The sequence below is a fragment of the Podarcis tiliguerta genome, assembly GCF_965153285.1.
Source record: "Podarcis tiliguerta genome assembly, chromosome: 12".
NCBI classification, from domain to species: Eukaryota; Metazoa; Chordata; class Lepidosauria; order Squamata; family Lacertidae; genus Podarcis; species Podarcis tiliguerta.
The window spans coordinates 28,633,560-28,656,798 of NC_139545.1; the positions used below are offsets into that span (position 1 = coordinate 28,633,560).

The 23,239-nt window shown below is 41.6% G+C and overlaps 1 protein-coding gene and 1 long non-coding RNA gene across 4 annotated transcripts in view; one reads left to right on the forward strand and one right to left on the reverse strand.

The window, feature by feature from the left end:
• DGKB (diacylglycerol kinase beta) overlaps positions 1–23,239 on the forward strand; it is a 323,351-nt gene that overhangs the window by 17,726 nt on the left and 282,386 nt on the right. The window contains exon 2 of the mRNA XM_083405386.1: positions 19,175–19,230. The gene's annotated coding sequence lies outside the window, so the exon portion shown is untranslated. The remainder of the gene's footprint in view (positions 1–19,174; positions 19,231–23,239) is intronic.
• Positions 534–23,208, reverse strand: LOC310660639. 3 transcript variants are annotated; one of them, XR_014503556.1, is made up of 5 exons: positions 23,024–23,206; positions 21,730–21,825; positions 19,633–19,703; positions 17,192–17,324; positions 534–1,429 (listed from the first exon to the last, which is right to left on the reverse strand). It is a non-coding gene; the product is annotated as an uncharacterized lncRNA (long non-coding RNA). The 3 variants fall into 3 exon arrangements; XR_014503557.1 differs by lacking the exon at positions 534–1,429 and adding an exon at positions 15,678–16,065 and having other exon boundaries at positions 19,633–19,736; positions 23,024–23,208; XR_014503558.1 differs by lacking the exon at positions 534–1,429 and adding an exon at positions 15,681–16,065 and having other exon boundaries at positions 23,024–23,201.

Below are 23,239 nucleotides of genomic sequence, written 5' to 3' on the forward strand. Positions count from 1 at the left end.
AGAGAGATGGATTTTTGCTAGAGCTGAGTCAACACTATCCCTCATTTTGTGTTTGTTTTTCAGCAATTTTCGGTAATTTTAAAAAATATGAACACATTTTGCTTCAGTGCTGTTCTTCTTGGAGCTATTTTCCTCCTTTGTTATCCCTGTCCCCATTTGTCCACCGTTCACTGGGGTACTCCAGTTCCACCATCCTGCTAAGCCACTTACACAATCCCTTCTCTCAGCCCTGCAGAGCCAGAGTTCTGCTACCTGCTCCTCCACCCATCAAAGCACCTCCTCTCAACCCTAATAGCTAAATGCAAACTCCATGTTCTGAAGTAGTCTGTCTCACATTAGCAGTTGCTGGGAACAAACAGCAAAGGGGTTGGGGATGTTGCGAATTCCCCAGAGAAGTTTGGTTGCCAACACTTCTTGTACTATTTGCTCATGTAGTTGAAGTTGAAGTCGACCTGACTCAGAATACAGTTTTCCCTCTTATAATACTTGGAGGCATCCTGGATTGAGTGTCATTTGCCTTCTGAATAGTGACATGATAATCTAGCAGCTCCTTGTTTATAATGTTTATTTATCCCATTTATTGGTTTCCCAATAATACAGTAGTATGAAGCAGCACTAAAATAGCTGTAATAAAATGGAAAGGGGGGAAAACTTAGTAAGCAAAAGACAATGCAACCCTCTGCAAAAACCAAAGAGTAAACAAGCCAAATTAAACAACAAAATGTAGAATTAAAAGTAGTCCAGCTGGTCAGCAATAATGGGAATTTTAATCCAGCAATATCTGGAGGGTACCACATTGATTACCATTATTTGACAATGGTCTTAAGGTTCAGCATCTCACACGGGGTAATATGGATGTCCATTATTCAGATTTCTCTATAGCAGATAATAATCCTAGAAGCAGAATAGATCATTACTCTAGTAGGAGAGCAATGCATTCAAAAGGTCTCAGGGTTCATCTACAGGTTTGTTTGCTGAGGCTCTAGAGATCTATTCTCAATCAGTGTAGAATATCTAGCGAAGCATCAACAGCATTCCAGTCATTTGGTAGAACTGTTAAAAATAGTGACATTGCTGGTGTTTATAATACTTCTATGTAACTAAATTATCAAGGTTGAACTCTCCAATAAATTATGTGTGCTGCTGTGTATTAAGGGAAGCGTTGAGACCACAGGTGCTTGGTGGTGCAGCCAACAGTGTAGCATATTTATAAGGACATGGTTGGTTGGCATCTGTCTATCTCGGGAACAATGCAAGAGTGCGTCCTCGGGGGTGAAGTCAAATCATTAGACAGTTACAGCATGGCAGTGACTGTAGAGACTGATATGAGAGAGATGTGTTTTGCTGCAGGTGTGGCAGATGAAGGTGTCCGGTTGTGCTGGTGCAGGTGTTTCATCTTTCTGCTCTCCTCCCAGCGGTCCTTCCTCCTCTATGCAAAGAAATGGTAGGCAAATATTTATTGACACTATATGTAATTCAATTTTGCAACTGGCTGCCACAAACTGTGGTGGCCTCTGGTTTAAATGGTTTTAAAACTGAGCAATGCAAATTCAATCAGTATAGTTCTAGAGGGCTGGAACTGTGCAATAAACAGGCTGTAAATGGGCTTAGTTGGAAACCAGAGAGAGGCTGATTTTGTCCTCCTGCTTCACGTACTTAGGTTCTGCATTCCCTAACACAGAGATAGCCAGATGTCATGAAAATAAAGCTCCTATCAGGCCCAGCAAGTATGACTGATGGTTGGTGTGATGGAAGTTGTAGTCAAAACACCTGAAGGTCATCACATTGGCTGTTCCTGGCCTAAGGCATTTGTGGTGGAGCTATGTGAGGAAGAGAATGGGTGTATCAATGTCTATTAGCCATGTGAACAACAACAACAAAAACCTCCAGAAGCATCATCTCTTTGAATATCACTGTTTCAGGGGCAAACAATAGATGGTGTATGAGTTGCAAGTTATATTAATCAGCCTTCCGTAATCGGTGACTTCTAGATGTTCTGGATTACAAATCCCATGACCCCTGGCCATTGGCCACAATGATGGCGGCTGGTGGGAATTGAAATCTTAACACCATAGTGGAGATGGGGAAGGTTGCATATGTTGCAAATGGCATGGGCAACTTTTAAAGGACAAATGGAAAGGGTTTCTAGGAGAGGTTTGGGCTGAATGGTTGAAAGCACAGCTTAAAGTGAAAAGTACAAAGCAGGCTTTTATTTTTTAGCTGCATGAAATATGCGTGGAACAAATAAACAAAAGTGCTTTTCAGCCTTGGCTGTTACATTTTACCAAGAGGGGATTAACCACCCACTACCTACAGTTTCTTCTGAGAATAATGCAATGTGAGGATTGGCTTAAATATAATCACATCAAGGACTTCTGAAGGCCTGGTTCTATTCCGATAATGAACAGATCACCTAGAAGTGTTTCATCTGCAGATAAGTGTTCTGGGTAATGTTTTCAAGTGTCTTGTGATTTGTACCCACTTCCCTTTGATTTTTAGTAGCTGCCGAGAGTGACCTGTGCTTCTGAAGCTAGGTCGGTATCGTTTCTGTACTGGGTGTGTAAAAGGAACTGCCATAGCGTACTAGAATCCCCTTCCTCTTATCAGGAAATGGCACAGAAGCTTCTGCGGCTCCAGTGAATCTAAAACACATATAGGATGCCATTTAAGATGCCTCAAGAATGCCTTCCCTCTCTTTTATATATATTCTTTCCCACAATGCTGCTATACTGTACTAGAAGCATGTAGCAGAACAGTACCATCTGGGTTATATTTCCTAGTGCCAGCATAAGGTCAACAGACATGCGTTTTGGCTGGCACCAGCATCTTACTGTTTGAGCCTGTGAATCATTTGCAACAGTTTGTGAAAACATTTGCAAAATAGGAATTTCATCACATAGAATAGAATAGAATAGTCCCTCACCAATCCACTTGCACACCTTAAGCCAGTGGTTCTCAAAGGGTGTGGCAGGAGACATTCAAGGACAATCAAATAAACATTTGAACATTTCAGTGGAGTATAGAATAATATTGAGCCTGATTTGTTTGCAACAAAGCTTGCCTGGAGGTTATACAATGTCTGATCTGAGCACTCATAGCAATTTATTTGGACAGAGGTTATATGAGTCCCACTTTTTATTGAGCATTTGTCCTGATTTGTTCGTGCTGAGGTTTTATGGCTGATCAACCAATTTAATGCTTTCTGGTGCATTTCTCATCACTTTCCTTACTGCGAAAAGCCTGGTTGCTTTGAGGTGGGTTTTCTGTGTGTGTAAGAGTGCTTTAACCTACTTTAATTGCACATAATCTAAATTTGTTGGAATGCAATCGATTCCCTCCTGCAAAATAGAGACAGGCTGGAAGTGACCTTAGTCATCAGTTTGAGCAGGTTTTACACCTTTGTGTTAAATATAATAGTTGTGGCCGTGCAGTTAAATAGAAACACCCTTCAGCTATTCTAAACTCGAAATAGCAGAGATCACAAATGTTTTAAATGAGGTCTAGTTTTCCTACCCAAAATATTCACACTGTGAGAAGTGTCCTATTTTCACAGTGCCTGTTAAGAACAAAATATGAGGCAAGGAAAAGAAGTGACTAGAAACCTCCAGAATACATACCACCACGGGTATGCTGTCCCCAATAAATTAACCCCAAAGGAACATTCCCTTGACAGGGGAGGTTACTCCCTTCTGGTGTGTACCATTGTGCTGCTAATGTCAGATTTTAAGGCCCTGTTCATGCATTACTCTTGTGTGGACAATTTATAGTTTCAAGCTAGAGGGGTGCTGTGCTTCTCGCCTTCCACATCACTACTTTAGCTCGACCCTCTGATCAGTCCTGAGCTTTGTTGTCTGCAAGGGGATCCCTTTGCTCAGGCTGCTACTCCACATTCTCTGGGGCACACAGTTATTTGGGGTTCCTGAATGCATGGAGTCCTTAAGTGTGAGCAATTACATAGGCAAAGGGTTTCATTTGCAGACGGCCATGCTCAAGGCATTGTTGTTGAAGGGCACAGCAATGGTAACTGGACAAGGAACTTTTGAGTTCTCTGCATGGAAATAATGCATGGATGGGACTCTGTAGTTTGCCATTAACGCTACAATACTATACATGTCCACTTGGAAGCGAGTTTCATCCTAGGTTAGCAGCTATAGGATTACAACCTTGACCTTGAAGACCAATACTATATTGTTTTGGGACCCCACAACCGCCACCACTGAATTATTTATTTATTTATTTCAGCAGTCCAACCCAGACATACAATTTAGTTACTTCTATTCATTTTAGTAGTTTTACTGAGTGTTTTAATGATGATTATTTTGTGCATAGTTGTTTTTAATAGTTGAGTGGCATTCAGCTGTGTTTTAGCTACAATTTTATGATGTACACCACACTGAGTGCTCTCTGATTAAGCAGTTTGGAAATCTTTCTAAATAAATACAATAAAAAAATAACACCGGCAGCTGTACATCCACAAATATTTGCAAATTCTCAAGTTGATCTTCTGCTGAAGATAAAGGAGAGGTGGGAAGGAAGTTGAAATATGTGGTTTTTCAAATAAATGTTTGCTCCTAATATTTTCTTTTGTTTGATATTGAAGACATTGGTTGTAGTTAAATAGCGAAGAGGGTTCAGGCTCTTGAAGCAAAGCTCATCTGTGCACATAAATGCTGTGAAATCCAAAGAAGCCATTTCTAATTCTTCTTGGTTCAAGGCTGAATTTCCAATTCTCTTATTCCCAAGTCATGCACAAGAGTTATTGCATGCATGACAAACATTCAAAGTCACTGTGCTTTCCATTTTGTTGTTGTTATTATTATCCCCCCTCCTCACATCTTGCACTTCTGGGGATGTCTGGCCCACTTTAGGCTAAAAATAACTCTGCTGCTGCTGAACGTGACTGAGTCATCGCCTGCGAGGTCTCGGCTTTGCAACACAACCTCTCATCTTTCAGCATTTCTCTGCAATTGCAAGCAGGAAGAGGCTGGTTGCAGGGAGTGCACTGCTTCAGTGAGATTTCACGTAAAGAGGCACTTTATATAAGAAAGCAGAATTCCATCTGTCTTCTTCTGTGGCCCTGGAAATAGCAGATACAGTGGTACCATGGGTTACAGACGCTTCAGGTTACAGACTCTGGTAACCCAGAAATAGTGTTTCAGGTTAAGAACTTTGCTTCAGAATGAGAACATAAATCGTGTGGCGGTGGTGCAGTGGCAGCAGCGGGAGGCCCCATTAGCTAAAGTGGTACCTCAGGTTAAGAACAGTTTCAGGTAAAGAACCCGAGGTACCACTGTAGAACTCCTCTACAGAGCCTTGACTTAGCTCAGTCTGGCTTAGGAGTAAAATAAAGACCAAGGAGGAACAAAGAAGCTGCAAGCTCCTCTCTGGAAGTCTGTATATTTGGCTAAGCAAGTTATGTGAATAAAGCCGTTGTTTTATTTCAAATAAAAAATAACTTTAAAAAAGAGTCAGTTGGGTGGCCTTTGTGCCAAATGTATTGTTTGCTCTTAAAGTAGCTTCATGGGATCAGATGATTGATTCTTTTTATTCTTCAGCTCCAGTTCTTCTTTGCACATATCTGCAATGTGAGTCTAGGGAATACAGCTTGGTAGAATAAATGAAAAAGCCTGATGCTTCAGTATTGGTGCTGAAAAATTAATTTTTATTGCTGGTATAGTTGTAGCACTGCAGAAAGTTATGCTCCAGCAAAGCTAGTCTTCCTGCAATATATGCTTCTACATGAACAAATCTTAGTATAGTGATGGGTAAATTGTCCAGAAGTAGATTTCTATGTGTTCAGGATTCCTGCTATTGGAATTTTGCAACTGCTACCCAAAGTTGCCCATAGAAACAAGCGTACACCATCATCTTGGCAAGTTCTGCAAGCAACCTGAGGCCAAGCAACTGAATGTGGGCTTCTAGTCCTCTCTGTCTGACCTTTGTAACTCTCCCCAGGCCACATCCTTCACAAGCCCTGTTTGCTCTCTCTTTACTGGAACAAGTCTTTGAACTCCAATAATAAGCACCATCTTCAACTCCTTGAAAGATTCCATCAACGGTGTCTCCGAAAAATGTTACACATCACTTGGGAAGGCAGGTGAACTAAAGCCAGTGTACTGGAAGCAAAGATCACCAGTGTCAAAGCAATGGTTCTTCAACATCAACTTCATTGGACTGGTCATGTTGTTCGGGTGCCTGATTATCGTCTTCCAAAGCAACTACTCTATTCTGAACTTAAAAATGGAAAGCTTATGCTGGTGGTCAACAAAAGAGGTTTAAAGACTCTTTCAAGGTAAATCTAAGAAAGTGTAGTATAAACACCGACAACTGGGAAACACTGGCCTGCGAGTGCTCCAATTGGAGAACAACCTTTACCAAAGGTGCTGTGGGCTTTAAAGACACTCAAACTCAGGACAAAAGGGAGAAATGTGCTAAGAGGAAGGCATGCTTGGCAAACCTTCACCACGATCAACTCCTGCCCGGAAACCTATGTCCCCACTGTGGAAGGACATGTAGATCCAGAATTGGCCTACACAGTCACTTATGGACCAACTGTTAAAACCATGTTTATGGAAGACAATCTTACTCAGCTATCAGTGATCACCAAAGGAGAAGAAGAAGAATGTCCCTTGCTTGTCTGGATAGAGGACAGAGATGGGTGTGTGAACATGTGTAGAAGCTGACCTAGTGTACAAAGGTAAAATTTGCATTTGTTGCTCTACTGCCATGCACATGGCATTCTGAAGGTTGCCCAGAAAGGAATGTGGGTGAAAAAGGTTCCCCACCCTTGTCTTTAAGCTTTTTTTCACTTCAGCAAGTCTTTGGTGAGCAGTTCAAAGTGTCCCTTAAGTGTTCTGATGGTTTGCAATTTCAAAAAGCATGACCGACTGTCCAGATGTTTGTGAAAGCCCCATATAGAGGCAGGCATTGAGAGAGAGATCCATTAGTTGCCATGTGGAAACTGTGTTGTAGATCAGGAGCATACACTCCTGCTGCATATATGTTCTTTGGAGAGGGGACAGTAGGCTGCATCAATATTCACAGGCACATCAAGGTATATGCAACTCTCTGCAGTTCTCTGAACAGGGGTGGCAACACATGTTTTTCACTGCAGCCAATCAAAATATCCCTGTGCTGTTTGTCTTCTAATCAGCAGAGCGTATTTGCCATTGACCGAGGCATTTTAAACCTGACAAAATTACACTGCTGAACTCACAGAAGATTTACTCTCATTAACAATGTAAGCTCTACAGAGGAATTTCACTGGGAAATTCTGTCGGTGGGAAGAACAGAGGATAATTTAAGAAGAGGAGTCTTTAATGAGTTGCAGCTTAGCTGTGCACCAAAGCCAAATTTTAACACGTTTTGTAATTGTTTCCATTGTGTTCTTTAAACCACAGGGAAAAGAAACTAGTTATGAGGTGAAACCTCCAGAAAAAGTTGTTGTTGGCTGAGCAGGGAAACATGAGCTTATTGGACTCCAAAGCACAACCCTTAATACATCAAACTTATCTCATTTGTTACTGTCCATGGTGCTGCTTCTATTTTTCCCTTCTGCACCTAAGGTCACATCCACACCACTGCCATTTGTTAAGCATGCTGGGAACTGCAGCTCACTGAGGGGTAAACTACAGTTCCCAGAATTCTTTGGGGAATGCCATTTTCATTCAATGTGCATTCGGTGAACTTTAAATGTATGGTGTGGATGTTGACCTCAGAGCAGTCGGGGGGGGGGGGCTGTGGAGGAGCCAGTACCACTTCCTACCTATAGTCTGCCAACTTTTTGCAGCTGCAGTAGCAAGCATGTACAGTGAGGTGGCTGTTTCCTTTTTTTCCTTCATTTTTAAAAAATAAAATAAAATCCCTCCCATTGATGTCAATGGAAATTAACTCTGCCACAGATTCCTTTTTACCATTCCAAATTTAATATTCAAATTCAGCCTGAGGTTTCCTGTTTTGTGACTGGAGCTGTCTGCTTTTCAGAATCTTGGAAATGTGCAATTGAAGATGTGCAAAGTGCCATGTCTTTAAAGACAGCAGGATGAGACATTAGTGAGATTTCTCATTTCTCTGTAATAAGCTCAATTTTTATTAGATTGCACAAAGCACTCTGAGAGGCACTTGTATGGCAGTGTAATGGAAATTGAATTAAATCAGTAGGATGAATTGATTTGGTTTCAAATGTTACAAATGAAATCCTGGTTTCATATCATTTTATTCCACTTGTTTGCTGTAGGGCACAGGATAAAACTAGAGTCATGTGCAAATGAATGCTAACAGGAATTGTAGCATGATACCAGAGTGATCCCTTTCTAAAAAATCTTGGCTTTCTGTTCTTCCTAGTTAACACCAGGCATCAGTTTTAGAATTTGTTCTAGCCACAACTGAAGTAAACTATGGAGCACAAGTAGCGAAGGTGGTGCCCTTCAGGTGTTGCTGGACTACAACTACCATTAAGTTTTGTTGTTACTGTTTTTAGATTTCATTTTGAATCCATATGGGGCCCAGTCTCTGAAGAAATGGCTCCTAGTGTACTAATCTTGCTGTGCACGTCTTCATGTTCCATTTTTAGAAGTACATTATTTGTGTACAAAAGAGAGAGCCTTCACTGTGGTGGCACCCTGAGTGTGGAATGCCTTCCTGATGAAGGTATGTCAGGCACCAACTCTGTATTCTTTTCAACACTAGGCTTTAAAGCTTTTATTCTTTGCTCAGGCATTTTAGATATTTTTTGTTAGCTGAATGGTTTTATTTTCCTTCATTTTAATGTGTTGTTAGTTTGTATGTTTCCTTCTCCCAGCTCAAATTCTCTCTTAATCTATTCCAACATTGCCCCTGCTTTCTGCTTACAGGGGTTAGCCCACATGAGGTTGATAAATGAATGATCTTGCATTGAGAAAGAGCAATTGCACCTTATATCCATCATCTGACCTCAGGTGGTATCATTCTACACTAATAAGAACATCTTATGAAATACTTTGTACAATATATAATATTTGCTTTTTCCTATTGTTCATATGAGCCATTTGGGGGAAAGGGTTCAGTTGCAATCTCTGTGTGTTTGTTGAAATTCTGAAAAACAGACTTAACATTAATATATATGAGATCAAGACAAGGACTAGAGAGCTGCTGCAGAGACTGCAATAGAAATTCAATTCTCTGTACAGTGGAAATGAGAGCAAGGCCTGGTCCTCTAGCGAAACGGATTGCTATTCTGCATTCACAGGGCAAAGCTTGTAAGGGTCTAGTGCATTTCAAATTGCATTGCAATTTATTTATGCTTCAGGGCAGTGCGTTGTCTCAGAAAACATACCATTTACTTGTATTGCTGAAAGTTATCCCGAGAAGCAACTGCAAGTTATACAACTTGACTGATTCTAGTCTAAGCTGTTTAATGGTACATTTAATGTCCTGGTTTGTAGAAACCGCATATCTAATATTTTTTCCAGATCAATTAATTCTCTGAGCAAAAAAAGAATTAAATTATCTAGTCAGGCAGCACATCTTCTTAAAACGTTCAGTTTTTGTGCTCATGTATCCTGCCTCACAGCCAACACATGCAGATAGAGGCTCCTACAAGTAAGTAAGAAAGACATCGTTATTCAAGCAAGTAATGGTGCAAACTTGCAGCAGACACAAAGTTCAGGATTTGCAGAGTTCATGTTTTTCAAAATTGCTTGCGAAATGTCACACAACTGATCATTTGCTCTGAATATTCATTGGACCATGAGGCACTAGGCTGTCCTTTGGAAATATTTTTTCAAAAAACTTTCATCATCATAGCAAATCCTGCTATGTTAGTTTCACTTTAGGCAAGTAATCTTAATAAAACAAGTTCATTTATTTAGAGTAAATATATTCTGCCTTTTGATTTCTTTGAATTAAAATGGCATCAGTTTCCTGTAAAGCTTTGTGTTTATTCACGAAAGATCACTGTGTCAGCAGTTGCATGTCTGAAAGCATGCACTGTACCTTTTCCCTGGGATGCTTGAGAACATCTGTTCAATGAGAGGGAGGCAGTAATTCTAATAGAAATATAACTAAGGATTCCCTTCCACTGGTTAACACACCCTCCCCTGCAGTGGTAACCATTATATGGCCAGAATTTAAGTTATGAAACCCACCTTGAGGTTCTTGAAAACAAATATGAAATTTTACACGGGGAAAGTGCGAAGGGCATCAAAATTATGAAAGAGAGAGAGCTGCAAAGTAGGATGGGCTCAATAATGCATGAAAAACCAACAATGCAAGATGATATCTCGAATTACGTTCCTATTCAGGAGCCATGAATCAGGAGTTCAGGAATCAGGCAAGACATTCAGAACTGGATAGAAGCAATGAAGATGTCCCAATAGTTTCCATTCCCTGTCCACCAAGCTTTGAAAGATGAGGCGTGGCAAGCTCACTTGCAAAAATACATTCACTTTGTGGGAATGCTGAGTTCGCAAATACGTGCTACTTCAGTGTGGGCGAGTCTGCTCCCATCTGTGAAGGTTTTGCCTGGTTCTAGGCAAAAATTCTGTATCCCTCTGTTCAGGCAGCTGGTCATTAGTTGCCACCTTCTCAGTTGCCTCCCTGCTTAGTTGCCCACAGCCCTCCCCAGCCTCTACTGAGACTTTCCTCTCTGCTAGGAGATCGGGGGAGGAGCTGGAATTACTGCTCCTTCTGATATTGCTAAAGTCAAGGTGCAGGTGGGAGAGTCCCCTCCAACAACCTCAGTTCCTATCAGTCAGCACTCCATTTGCTGTTTTCTCCTCCTGTATCAGGGCCTCCCAATGCAAACCTGATCCTGACAGCACTATAGGGCTTCTGACACTCAGCTGTATTGATCATGCCTCAAGCATATTAAGTTTTGCATGATAAGATTAGTGCAATGTCCCTATTATTCCATTTCACCTGAAGGCTGTGGAGGACTTCATAAAGAATTTATATGAAATGGAGCAATTCAGAACATGTGGTCTACCTTTTCAATCCTGCAAAAATTGTCCATTTTGTTCTTTAGAAATTTTTGTTGGTTGGTTTGTTGCCCACTGTATCCAAACAACTTTATAGCTTTTGACATGAGACAAACTAGACGTCTTACCTTTTATTTAATTTAATCTTCTGCCCTGCGGAAGATTTTATTTATAGACAAAGCAGAAGGTGAAACGAGATTGCATTTCCCTTAATGTATCAGTGACACCTTAGGTTAAAAAAAGCCCAGTGAAACCAAGTTCACAAATCTGATTAAAACTCAATGAGCATTTAATGCCACATAAAATGCTTCCATTTATTCTCAAGTAGGAATTAGTTTCAATCCTTGGCTAGATATGATAGGTTTAAATTTGAAAAAGAAAGCTTGCTGTGACACGTGTGATGAAGTGTTAATCCTGAAATCTGATCCATATATTTGTTTAATTCATTTTGCTTCCCTGAGGAAACAAGGTTTCTAGACCCTTACCACAGTTTTTAAAATGCCTTATTAGTGAAAACACAAACAACCAGGAGAAGCCATGAACTTCACAGTTGCTTCATCTCATCATAATGACTTTGCTCGGTTACAAGATGGATGTATACCAAGAAAGACTGAAATGAAATTATATGACTTAACACTTAGAGTGCAAGTAGAGGGTTTTTAAGAGGGTTATTTTGTTATCTTTTTTTCTGACTTGCTTTGTTCTTCTTTCAAGCAGAGGAAGGGAGGTATATGGCAAAGATGTCCTTCAAATACTACAGCAATTTGATCAATTCCTTCCCTGTGTGTAGGCAGGCCTTTCCGGTTCAGAATGTAAGGACAGCTATATGTCCATTCCATGTCAGTTTCACATGTACTCCATTCCATGTCAGTTTCACATGTACTCAATCATATGTCTGTTTTGTCCCAGTTTTTGTGATTATTATTTTTTTAATACCAGTATATTGTGGCATTTTGTATGCATTCTTCCCCAAAATATGCATTTTGGAATTGGTTTCCAATTGCATTTCCTTCTAAAATATGCATATTTGTATTTGGGCTGTGCATAGCTGCCCCATGGCCCTGAGCCAGGGGTCCCTAATCAGGCTGACCCATCCTAGGCTGGCCCACAGACCACCATCTCTGCCCTGGACCCAGTCCCTAATTGAACATACAGCTGGCAGGGGGGAGGAGACTGAGGTGCCAATAGAGGTTAGGAGAAACCCCAAAGTTTGCAGAAGTACAAAAAAAATCTTTAGGGGTGGGGAAACCCTAAGGGACAGATTTCCCCTAAACAGTCCAGTCAGGAGTGAGCATACTCAGTGAACATGGAATGCTATCTTACTGTTGGGGAGGGAGAACAGAAACACAGGATGCTGCCATGTGCTGCGTCAGACCATTGGCCCATCTGGCTCACTACTGTTTCCGTTTATCGGCATCAACTCTCCAAGCTTTCAGGCAGGGTTCTCTCCCAGCCCTACCTAGGGTTGTCAGAGATTGGACCTAGGATCTTTTGCTGCAAAGAAGATGCTCTGCCACCGTCCCCAAAGGAAAACTGGGGTTGTTGTTGTTGTTTAGTCGTTTAGTCGTGACTGACTCTTCGTGACCCCATGGACCAGAGCACGCCAGGCACTCCTGTCTTCCACTGCCTCCTGCAGTTTGGTCAAACTCATGCTGGTAGCTTCGAGAACACTGTCCAACCATCTCGTCCTCTGTCATCCCCTTCTCCTTGTGCCCTCCATCTTTCCCAACATCAGGGTCTTTTCCAGGGAGTCTTCTCTTCTCATGAGGTGGCCAAAGTATTGGAGCCTCAGCTTCAGAATCTGTCCTTCCAGTGAGCACTCAGGGCTGATTTCCTTCAGAATGGATTGGTTTGATCTTCTTTCAGTCCATGGGACTCTCAGGAGTCTCCTCCAGCACCATAATTCAAAAGCATCAATTCTTTGGCGATCAGCCTTCTTTATGGTCCAGCTCTCACTTCCATACATCACCACTGGAAAAACCATAGCTTTAACTATGCAGACCTTGGTCGGCAAGGTGGTGTCTCTGCTTTTTAAGATGCTGTCTAGGTTTGTCATTGCTTTTCTCCCAAGAAGCAGGCGTAGGGGGATAGAATGCAGTATCCTGGGAAAGGACATAAGATACTGTAGCTGGCTGGAAACCTGAATGAGAGCCCTCTATGCTGCAACATTTTGCTTCAGGCCCCACTTTGGGGGGTCTTTTTTTTTTACCCCCTGCTTCACAAAGCTGAGTGCCTGGATCTGTGATCCTCCCTGCAGCCCATTCCACCCACTCTCTGTATGCTAGAAATGACGACTCCGTTGTTGCAAGTTATTCCAGGGTGAAATGTGAATCGAGAGTCCCTAATTCTGCTCTCTCTCGCTTCTGATTCACCACTTGAGCATGTAAACAAGTCAGAAACTGAAGTGCATCAGAGGTAGCCACCCCAGGATAAACGATTATGTAAACAGGCCCTTAAAAGAAACCATGTACGACATCAACCTCTGGGTAAGCCTTGGGTGTTTATGTTCTCTGAATCAATCTTTCTTGCTCTCTGAATAAGTGATTTGAAAGAGACTTTAACAATAATATGTAATTTGTAAGCTCAGTAAAATTGCTGCCTCCTGTAATGAGTTCTTCTCAGTAGAAATTCTATTTCCCAGGAAGCAATTTTATTCTTTTTATATAACACTTCGCCAGTGATAAAAAGGGGTATAATTACAGAATTGAGAGTACTTGAAGTTCTGGCTGTATAAAAGTGACAAAGCTTGTAAGATGGTGAGAGTGCATGCTCTGCTTTGATGGAGTTTGAAAATAATGACAAGGAGGGCAATAATTATACAAAAGGCCATTGGCTAGATTTGTCCTTGTTTAGCTTATTTTTAATGCACCAAATCTAGTATTCATTTAGGATACACATGTGGTAGATAATCTTCTTTCTAAGGTATTCTCTGTTTGAATTTCCTATGTCTTTGGGTTGTTTACGTATCAGTTAGAGAACAAATGCATCACTTCACACCTTCAGGACCATGGTCCCAAGGAAAGATGTAATTATCTTGCTTAAAGGAACAGGTTTGAGTCTGATCAGTTCTAGGTAGGAAATCACCTTTGAACCTAATTTACACCATACTGAGTTCCATGATGGAAGAAAGGCAGGTGTGTGTGTGTGTGTGTGTGTGTGTATTACCTTTTAATTAGGTCCTCAGTGAAAAACAAGTTCTAAATTTAGAGTATAGTAATATGCTCCAGTGAGCATATGAATAGCGACCAAAGAGCCAGAACCGAACCCAAAAGAAATTGAATTAAAATATATATTAAGCAAAACTGACAAATGGTGTACAATTGTAAATACGCACGTTCAAAATAAATAGTAACTTCAAAGGTTGATATACAGAAGTAGCTCCTTCCATTATAGGAAGTTACTTTTGTCAGAAGAAGGAAACCCCTGGCTCCATCCAACCTAACAGAAATAAATTTGATATAAGAAGAGCATAAGAAGAGCTAGCTTCATTAGACCAATGGCTCATCTAAGCCAGCATCTTGTTTTCACAGTGCCCAACTAGATGCCTGCAAATGGGATAGTGTTTTGCATTATTAGTGTTTTATGTTAGTGTTTGTTGTGATATTTATAGTATATGCCAGGCTTCAGGGAATCCCAACCTTCCCCCTCACGGCAGGCTGCCAGCAATAGGTAGACGAGAAGCTCTTACCAGTGTCTTTTATTCAATGTTCGCAGAGAGAGGCTTAGAAATGCTGCCTCTTTGGGTAATGGAGTTGCTCCGAGTAATCTCCCCCCCTCCCTTCTCAGTCGTCAACAGCACAACCACCCTTACAGTAGCTGCTTAAGGCCATTTGCCTCTTCGCTTTCTGCTCTCCCACTTTCACTGTCCATCAGGTTCTGGGAGAAGGGGGGTCTGGAATGCTTTCTAATGATAATGATAGCTCTGGCTCTGCTTCCCACCTCCTTTTCTTCCATTATTTCCCAGCTTTGTCCCTCTTCTATCTCTGAGCCATGACCTTCTGCAAACCACTATTGTAAATCTATACTGTCTTCCTCTTCTCTGGAAGGTTCAGGAGGAGGGGGAGGCAGTCTCTACCATTCCTCCTCAGTCCAGTCCCTGACATCATACTGCATTAGGGGTCTACTTTTAGTAACTAACCGTGAACAGAGCTCACTGTAACTTGCATACATCACTTTCTCTATATGATGTGACTGCAGTCTTTATCGGCATGTGTTTGTCCCAGGGTATTGTCTGAAGGCATGGGAGGCCACCACTTTGCCGAAGCTAAGGAGGTTTGTGTCTGATCTCTGCTTGGGTGGGAACCACATTCAACTCTGTGGTAGAACAAAGGCAGGGTGGAAATGTAAGCAAATAAATCAACATGATTTCACAGTTTCCCTTGAAGAAAAATTTGTTGTGAAAGCCACGTTAATGTAATAACAGCCTGCTGGATGACACCAATGGCCCATCTATTCCAGCATCCTGTTCTCACAGTGGCCAGCCGGATGCCTGCGGGAAACCAGGGAGCGGAGCATAAGCACAAGAGCACCCTTCCCTCCCATGGTTTCCAGGAAGTGGTGTTCAGAAGCATTTCTGCCTCCAACTGTTCTCTCATTTATTTCTTAGAAACCACGTTGACACATATACCCCTGTGATCCCAGGCAAGGCAACCACATTTGCTATGGGATGGGGCCACCACTACACTTAATAATATGGTGGTATGTATTGCGATGCATGTTGCTAGGAGAAGAAAGGGGAAAAGGCACACGCTTAATTCAGCTGAAAGCATTTGATGCCTTTCCATAGCATGCACCATATTATTGTATTACATTCAGTTTGCACTTTAAAAGGAAATGTCAGCAAAGCGGGGACTGCTTGTGATGACCCAGTTTTATGGCAGGTTCATGCATAGCTACACTGAAGACCACGGCTTACTTTTCCTTTATGTCCCAGTCTTTACAGTATCACGCAATTGAACAAGAAACTCTTTTATTCCACTTCCCACTGTGCACTATAATATGTGCAACATGTATGAATCTCTGAATTACATAGGTTACATCACAGAGATTACTGATAGTTTGCTTTTGAAAAAATAATGTCACCAAAGATTGCAGAGACAAATATGCAGCCCTGGGAAAAAAGCACAAAATAGCAATATGCTGGTTAGTTGTCGGATAATTCCCTCCTCACTGTATTGATTTTTGGCACTATCCACGCATCTCATCTCTTTACACAAACAATCCCAGATGGGCTTTCAGCTGAAAAACCTGTGAAGCATTAACTTGCTTAGCTACAAGAAAGTGTTCTTGCCCAAATCCATTAGTCTCATATGGAACTGAGATTGACCTGTGATTTACATTGACTATGGCTGCAAAGGTGTGGTCAGCTTGACATTATTGGCTTACATTTTCAAAGGGCATAGGGCAAAACTCCATTTTAGGTGCCAGGAAAGCTTGTCTTTCTAACATCATCACCATTATCACCATCATTTTATTTTATTATTATTTATGGATCACTTCCTATGCAGCATCTTGAAGCAATTTCACAACACAAGAAATGTGTGTTTCTTTTTCACCTAGACAATTTCTTTTGCTTAGTCTATGGGTATTTATTCATTTGTGCTTTGGCCGTGCCAGTGAGCTGCCGCATGGGAACATTTCTATTTTTTTATGTATTTATTTATTTCATAGAATTTATACATTGTTTGATTGTAAAAAGAAAGCAGAAGATAAAACAAGAAAACCAGGGGTCCCCACACAGATTCTTAATTGGATTGTTCAATAGGCACCAATGATGTTTCCAGACAGTTGCTATTTCCAGGTGGTATTCAATCAAATACTGGAAAATTCATGTTTCACGATTATAGTTGATTGGGAGGTCATGTGCAACAAACCCTCTTCCCCCAAAACTGGAAAGTGACAGGAAAATACACTTAATGTATGGGATAACACTTGCTAGGAAACAATGTCATCTAACTCCCCCACAAACGAAGCAGAATAAATACTCTTTAAATAGCTAACACTGTCTACTCAATAATCTGCAAGCACCTATAGTGTCTTACCCAGGTAATATTTGCTTCTTAGAATGGGAGGGAGCCTGTCACCCAGTCTTTCCTCTTCCCCTTCCTGCTCAGCTTATGCCAACCCATCATTATCCATTTATCCATTTACCCTTGGTGGTAAAAGGGCACTGAACTGGCTACGTGCCCAAACATTTGTGGCAGCAATGACCTTATTGATTTTTCCAAGTGACTCACTTTCTTGGAGGCATCCCACACAGGAAGTTCTTGATGCCACAGATACTTCCCCTTGGCCCTGGAGAATTCTGGACAGAAAAGGCTAATGGCAGAGGCCAATAGGTTCTTCTGTTAGTCTTCTCCAGGGAGGCAGCTAAATGCCAAAACACACATTTGGAGAAGCCATGAAGTATGCCTTTTTTGGAACAATAATATTATAAACAACAAGTGATATTTGCCGATATTAATGCCCCTTAAAAATATATATCTCCCTGTACATAAAAAATGGAGAATAACAACTTAGACGTTTTATTCTGAGATTCTGATAAGGAATTTCTAATTTACTTTTTGAAAACTTGGCCAGTATGATAGTGAATTTGTCTTTCCTTTTAATGGATCCAGTGTCCCTAATATTTGTTCAGTGGTCTTTAGAGAAGGGAAATCTAAAGAATTACCAACCAGTTGTCAATTTCCCTTTTCCTGGGCATGGTTCTTGCACGACTGGTCACAGACCAGATCCAGGATCTCTTGGAGGAAACTGATTTTCTAGATCCATTTCAATCAGGGTTTGGGCCCAGTTTTGGCACAGAAACTGCTTTAGTTGCCCTGTATGCTGACCTCTCCTGGGAGAGGGACAGCGAAAATGTTCCCCTGTTAATTCTCCTTGACCTCTCAGTGACTTTTGATACCATCAACCATAGTATCCTTCTGGAATGGTTGCCTTGAATTATGGGTGGGGGCACAGCTTTGTGATGGTTCTGGTGTTACTTGGATTGTCCTGTCCAGAGGGTGGTGCTTGGGGACTTACCTTCGGTCCCATGGAGCCTTCAATGTGGGGTTCCTCAGTTTTATCCTGTGCTGTTTAACTTCTAAATGAAACTGCTGGATGGGATTATCTGGAGTTTTGGAGTACTTTGCCAGAAATATGCTGATGACATACAGCTCTTCTTATCATTTACATCTGCTGGTGAGGCAGTGGATGTGCTGGACTTATCTTGCCTTAGTAATGGACTGGTTGAGAGTTGAGAAACTGATAAGACTGAAGCAGTTAGTGAGTGGTACTCTCAACTGGATAGGCATGAGGTTGCCTGCTTTTGATAAGGTTACACTCCCTCTGAAGTAGTGGGTACGTAGTTTGAGGCTACTTCTGAATCCTTTGCTATCGTTTGAGGCTTAGTTGGCCTCAGTTGTACAGAATGCCTTCCATCAGCTTTGGCTGGTGGCTCAGTTGCACCCCTGTCTGGACAGGGATAGCTGAACGCCTGTTGTCTGCTCTGGTAACCCAGAGGTTAGATTACTGCAACATGTTATACATAGGGCTACTCTGAAGACAGTTTTTGGAACTTCAGCTGGTGCAGAATTCAGAGGCTGGTTGCTCACCAAGGTATGACAGTTTGAGCATATTACACGGATCCTGGTCTTAGTGCTCTGACTTCCGATAAGTTTCCAGGCCTAATTCAAAGTGCTGGTTTTTACTTATAAAGCCTTAAATTGCTCAGGACCACAATGCCTCTTCCCATATGAACCATCTCAGACCCTGCGATCATCATCTGAGGCCTGTTTTTGTTTGCCTCTTCCATGAGAGGCCCAGAGTCTCACTGTTTGTGAAGTTTTCTCCCAAGGGAGGCTTTCCCAGTGCTTTCATTACATATCTTTTGGCACCTGGTGAAAATGTTTCTTTATAACTAGGCCCTTGGTTGGTTCTATGGTCTTTTAAATGTGCTTGGGGGGTTATTGTTTTATTTTTGTTTTATTGTGTATTTTGTCTTCTCATATTGCACTTTTATGCTGTGAACTGCCTTGTGATCTTCAGATGAATGGCGGTATACAAAGTTAATAAATCATCATCATCTTGGGTCTGGTTTGCCAAACGGTATTTCAACAGATTTCTAATACCCCCACTTTTTAAAAAGTGTTTGTACGTTGCAGTGTTGGGGTTCTGATCTTGGGTTGAGATCCATACAGGAAACTGACACTTCCTAAACATGGTGTGATTGTTTTCAGCACATGTACACAATCCCAGCCATCAAGCTACATGCAGAAGCACAGGAATTGCTCATGTAAGTCAGCCTTAACACTCTGAGGTTTTCCTTCCTGTCTTGACTTCTGTGACTTTCTCTGTGGCTTTATAGCAAGCAGTGACCTTCCTGTCTCAATGTCATGTATAAGTACATGCCAGCTTATATTGCAAAGACAATAAAATACTCCCATGTTGACAGAAGCAGAGGCAACCCGTTGTGTTCTACAGAGATGGCTTGTATTTACTAGAAAAATGTAGCTATTTTTAGAAGCTGATGTATTCTTTTATGAGCATTGTTGTTTATTCTTTGGTAAAAGAATTATGAAGAGAAATAAACAATCAGAAACATTAATTAAGTCAGAATTAAGAGTCAGGGCTTAAGTATTCACTATTTTCATATTGCTTCCTAAATGCAGCACACCATAATTCAGAATTAACTTACCAAGGTTGTTTACGTTTTCTCTGTGCCACTTTGCAAACCCTGAACCATCTTGCTTTGGTACAACCTTCCTCCTTGAATTGGGAGAACCAACACTGTATACATTACTGAAGATAAAACGCGTCATTAGCCTATGCAGAGCTATTACGATGATTTATGAATTACTCCCTGCAACTTTCCTAATTGTCACAACATTATTTTTCTTTTTGATGGCTACAGCAGGCAGAGCACTTATTTGTAAGCCTGATTCATAACGCAGCCTAGATCTTTACTGAGTGCACATATGCATTTGAAACTCAGTGAGAGCAACTTAGAGTGAAGAAATCATGGGGACATGGGAACCACCCATCCCAGTGTTACCAGACTGGTGTTGGGCGGTGGTGAGCACCTGGTCCTTCAGGCCCAGGGAAAGGTGTCCATGAAGGGTGCAGGCTCTGTCCTTATAGGCCATGATGTAACAGGGAAGAAATTAAGATAAAGTCATGACTCCTGTATCTGCTTTGGTGTCCAGATCACTACTAGATACAGGAGTCATGACTTTATCTTAATTTCTTCCCTGTTACATTATGGCAGAACTGTGGAAGTATAGGCCAAATGCAGCCCTCTAGGCCTCTCTGTCTGACCCTTGGGACTCTCCTCAGGCCACACCTCTCAGAAGCCCTGCTCTGCACCCTCCTGGAGCACGCAATTACCCCTGCTGGAATGTGTCCTTGAGCTGTAACAATGCCATCTCTTGCTTGTATGGAGGATGGAAAGATACAATTGCGTGTGCAAAAAGTTCTGGCTTTTGTGTGGCTGGGGTGGAGGCTACTGTCCAAAGATAAGAGTCATAAACCTTTTTTTCTGTCCACTTGTCTCTGTGTTCTTTGCTGCATTGCACAGCACATAGTTAAACTATGGAACCCACTCCCACAGGAGGCAGTGATAACCACCAACATGAGTGGCTTTAAAAGAGGATTAGACAAATTCATGGAGGACAGCTCCTAGCCACAACGGCTGCGCTCTACTTCCACTGTCAGAGGCAGTACGCCTCTGAATACCAGATGCTGGGAACTGCAGGTGAGCAGAGCGCGGTTGTGCTAATGTCCAACTTGCAGGCTTCCTACAGGCATCTGGATGGCCACTGTGGGAACAGGATGCTGGACTAGATGGGCCATTGGCCTGATCCAACAAGGCACTTCTTATGTTCTTATGCCTTTTGCCCTGTCCACCACCGGCAGGTGACCCCTGAAAGCTTCCTGACAAAGACATTTGACCCTTGGGAAGAAAAACTCCCCTGACCCCTTGCAACTCCATCCCGCCTCTCCATCCCTAAGTAAGGTTTCAGTCCACATCATTTTCGTCCTGCACTTCTGATAACTTGCTCTTTCTCCCCATCAACTAATGTAACTTGGTCTCATTAAATAAGGTTGCAATATTGTATACCACTTCATAGATTGATCATGTTCTGGACCTCAGTGTTTGAAAAGCCCTCAAGGTTCAGTGTGAATCAGTAAAGGTTGTTCAAATCATACATAAATGTATGAATGATTCAGCAGGGATGCCAGGTAAGAACTGTTGATAAATAATCATGAACTTTGCTTGGAATTAACTGAACTTATGCATATGACTGAGTAGCCAGTGCTTTTGTAATTCCTCTATATGTTGCCTGAATCTGTGAAAACATTTACCTGTGTTCTTCCCTGCATCCCAAATCCCTAGAGGGAAGGGAAGGGGAACACTACAATATATTATTGGAGGGCAGAGTATAAAAATAACACACTTATTGAAAAAGCTCAATGGCAAAAAAAGGCTTCAATAGCTTCCAAAATATCCTTTTGAATAATACTGCATATCCGTTTTAATGGTGTGATTAAAGGCAGAGAATTAATGTCCATACATTAGGGTCTAGTTCCTCTTGGCTTATGGGAACATAAGCAGGCCATTCCTGCATTAGTCCATAGGCCCATCTAGTCTAGCATCCTGTTCTCTCAGTGGCCAAATAGGCATCTATAGGAAGTCCACAAGTAGGACCTGAATGCCGCACTGCTCTCCTCACTTGTGATTGCCAGCAACAGGCACTGAGAAGCATAATGGCATCCAAGAGTCAAGCTAAGTTACCTTCCTCTGGAAGGAGGATTTACAGGATAGGGGGCACCTCTCCTTGGGTTCAAAGTTTGTGGGGTGTTTAGAAGAGCTTCATCTTGCCGCCCTTAACTAGAAAGGAGGGAAGGACAGTCAGTCAGTCAGTCAGTCATGCTGGTAACAGAATACCTTTGAACTGGAGTAAGTTTGGGGTTTTCTATCCCGCCAACTCCCAGCCTTTACTCTTGTAATAATGACCCCTGTACAGTTTTTGGATCTAATTTCACCCCCTCCTCCCATGCTTGTGATGAGTAAGGATGGGGGAGGAATTTGGTTCAATCTGCATTTAATGAGAACCTACCTAATCTGCACTTCTTAAAAAGAAAGAGTGAACTGAAACACAGCCAGTTTGAAATTTGCAGTTATGTGTTGATGTATGTATGAACGCCCCCGCCCCCAAACCCCAAAATTTATAGAAATGCATATGTCAGGGAACAGTGTGTATAAAAAGGCATATATCCATGAAAACGTATTATATTAAGGGAACTTCCTTACAGAAATGTGAATATTAGGAAAAATGCACAGTACTGATAAATGTTTACGAGGGGTTTGAAAAGAAAATCGCATGTTGGTATGGAAATATGGCAAATTGAACTGGAAAAATGTGAAACTAAAGTGGGCGGATTCCTCCATTCTTCAATCCAAAACATACACATACATTATCTGCTCATGTAATTGTTGCTTACTGTTTTTTTACATGTAATAAACTGCTCTGAGAAGTTGGGGGGATGGATTTGTGACTGACACAAAAGCCAGCCTGTTGTAGATGGAACTGTTGCTTTAAAGCAAATTCCCAGAGGAACTCTGGCCAGGGGATATTGGTCATATGCCTAGAGCCTGGGAGGTTAGTTCGCTGTAGCCTAGGCTTGGGAGAGACCTGCTAACACTGACTAGGCAGTTGGTGTTTTATTCAATAAATAGTTGTCATTCTCCATATCACTGCTGCAACTGTTTCCTGACCGAAAAATACTACATGGCTCATCTTTCAATAACGGAGAAGTGCCTGACCAACTAGCATTGTATAAATCCAGCTTCATAAGAAAGCTGGTGTATGCCCAAATGTACTGAGTGCGCCCCATTCATTGGCTCATAAGACTGAAAGAGCATCATGAGCATCTTTTGGATTGCAGTTAAGCATCTCGTGTGATGGCTATTTTGTACTGATGTACTAGCATCTCTCTCAAGGTTGAAGTGTTTTTTGTACCCAAGGTTCACTCACAGAAATCCCATTTTCTCATCCTCACTGCCACATCTTTCTGCCTGTTCTTACCCAGAAGTTAAACCTGGGCACATTCTCTGTTGTGGTTCTGCCTATAGGTCTTTTACAAAAACAACAACACATACTAATGTGTTTCCATATTTTTGTTTCATATGAGATTCCCATTCTTACTAAAGACAGTTAAAGACGCATATGTGTTTCAAACTGTCACTTTTTGAATTTAAACTGTCAAGAATTTTGCTATGCCAGCATTCCGTCATCGCTGCA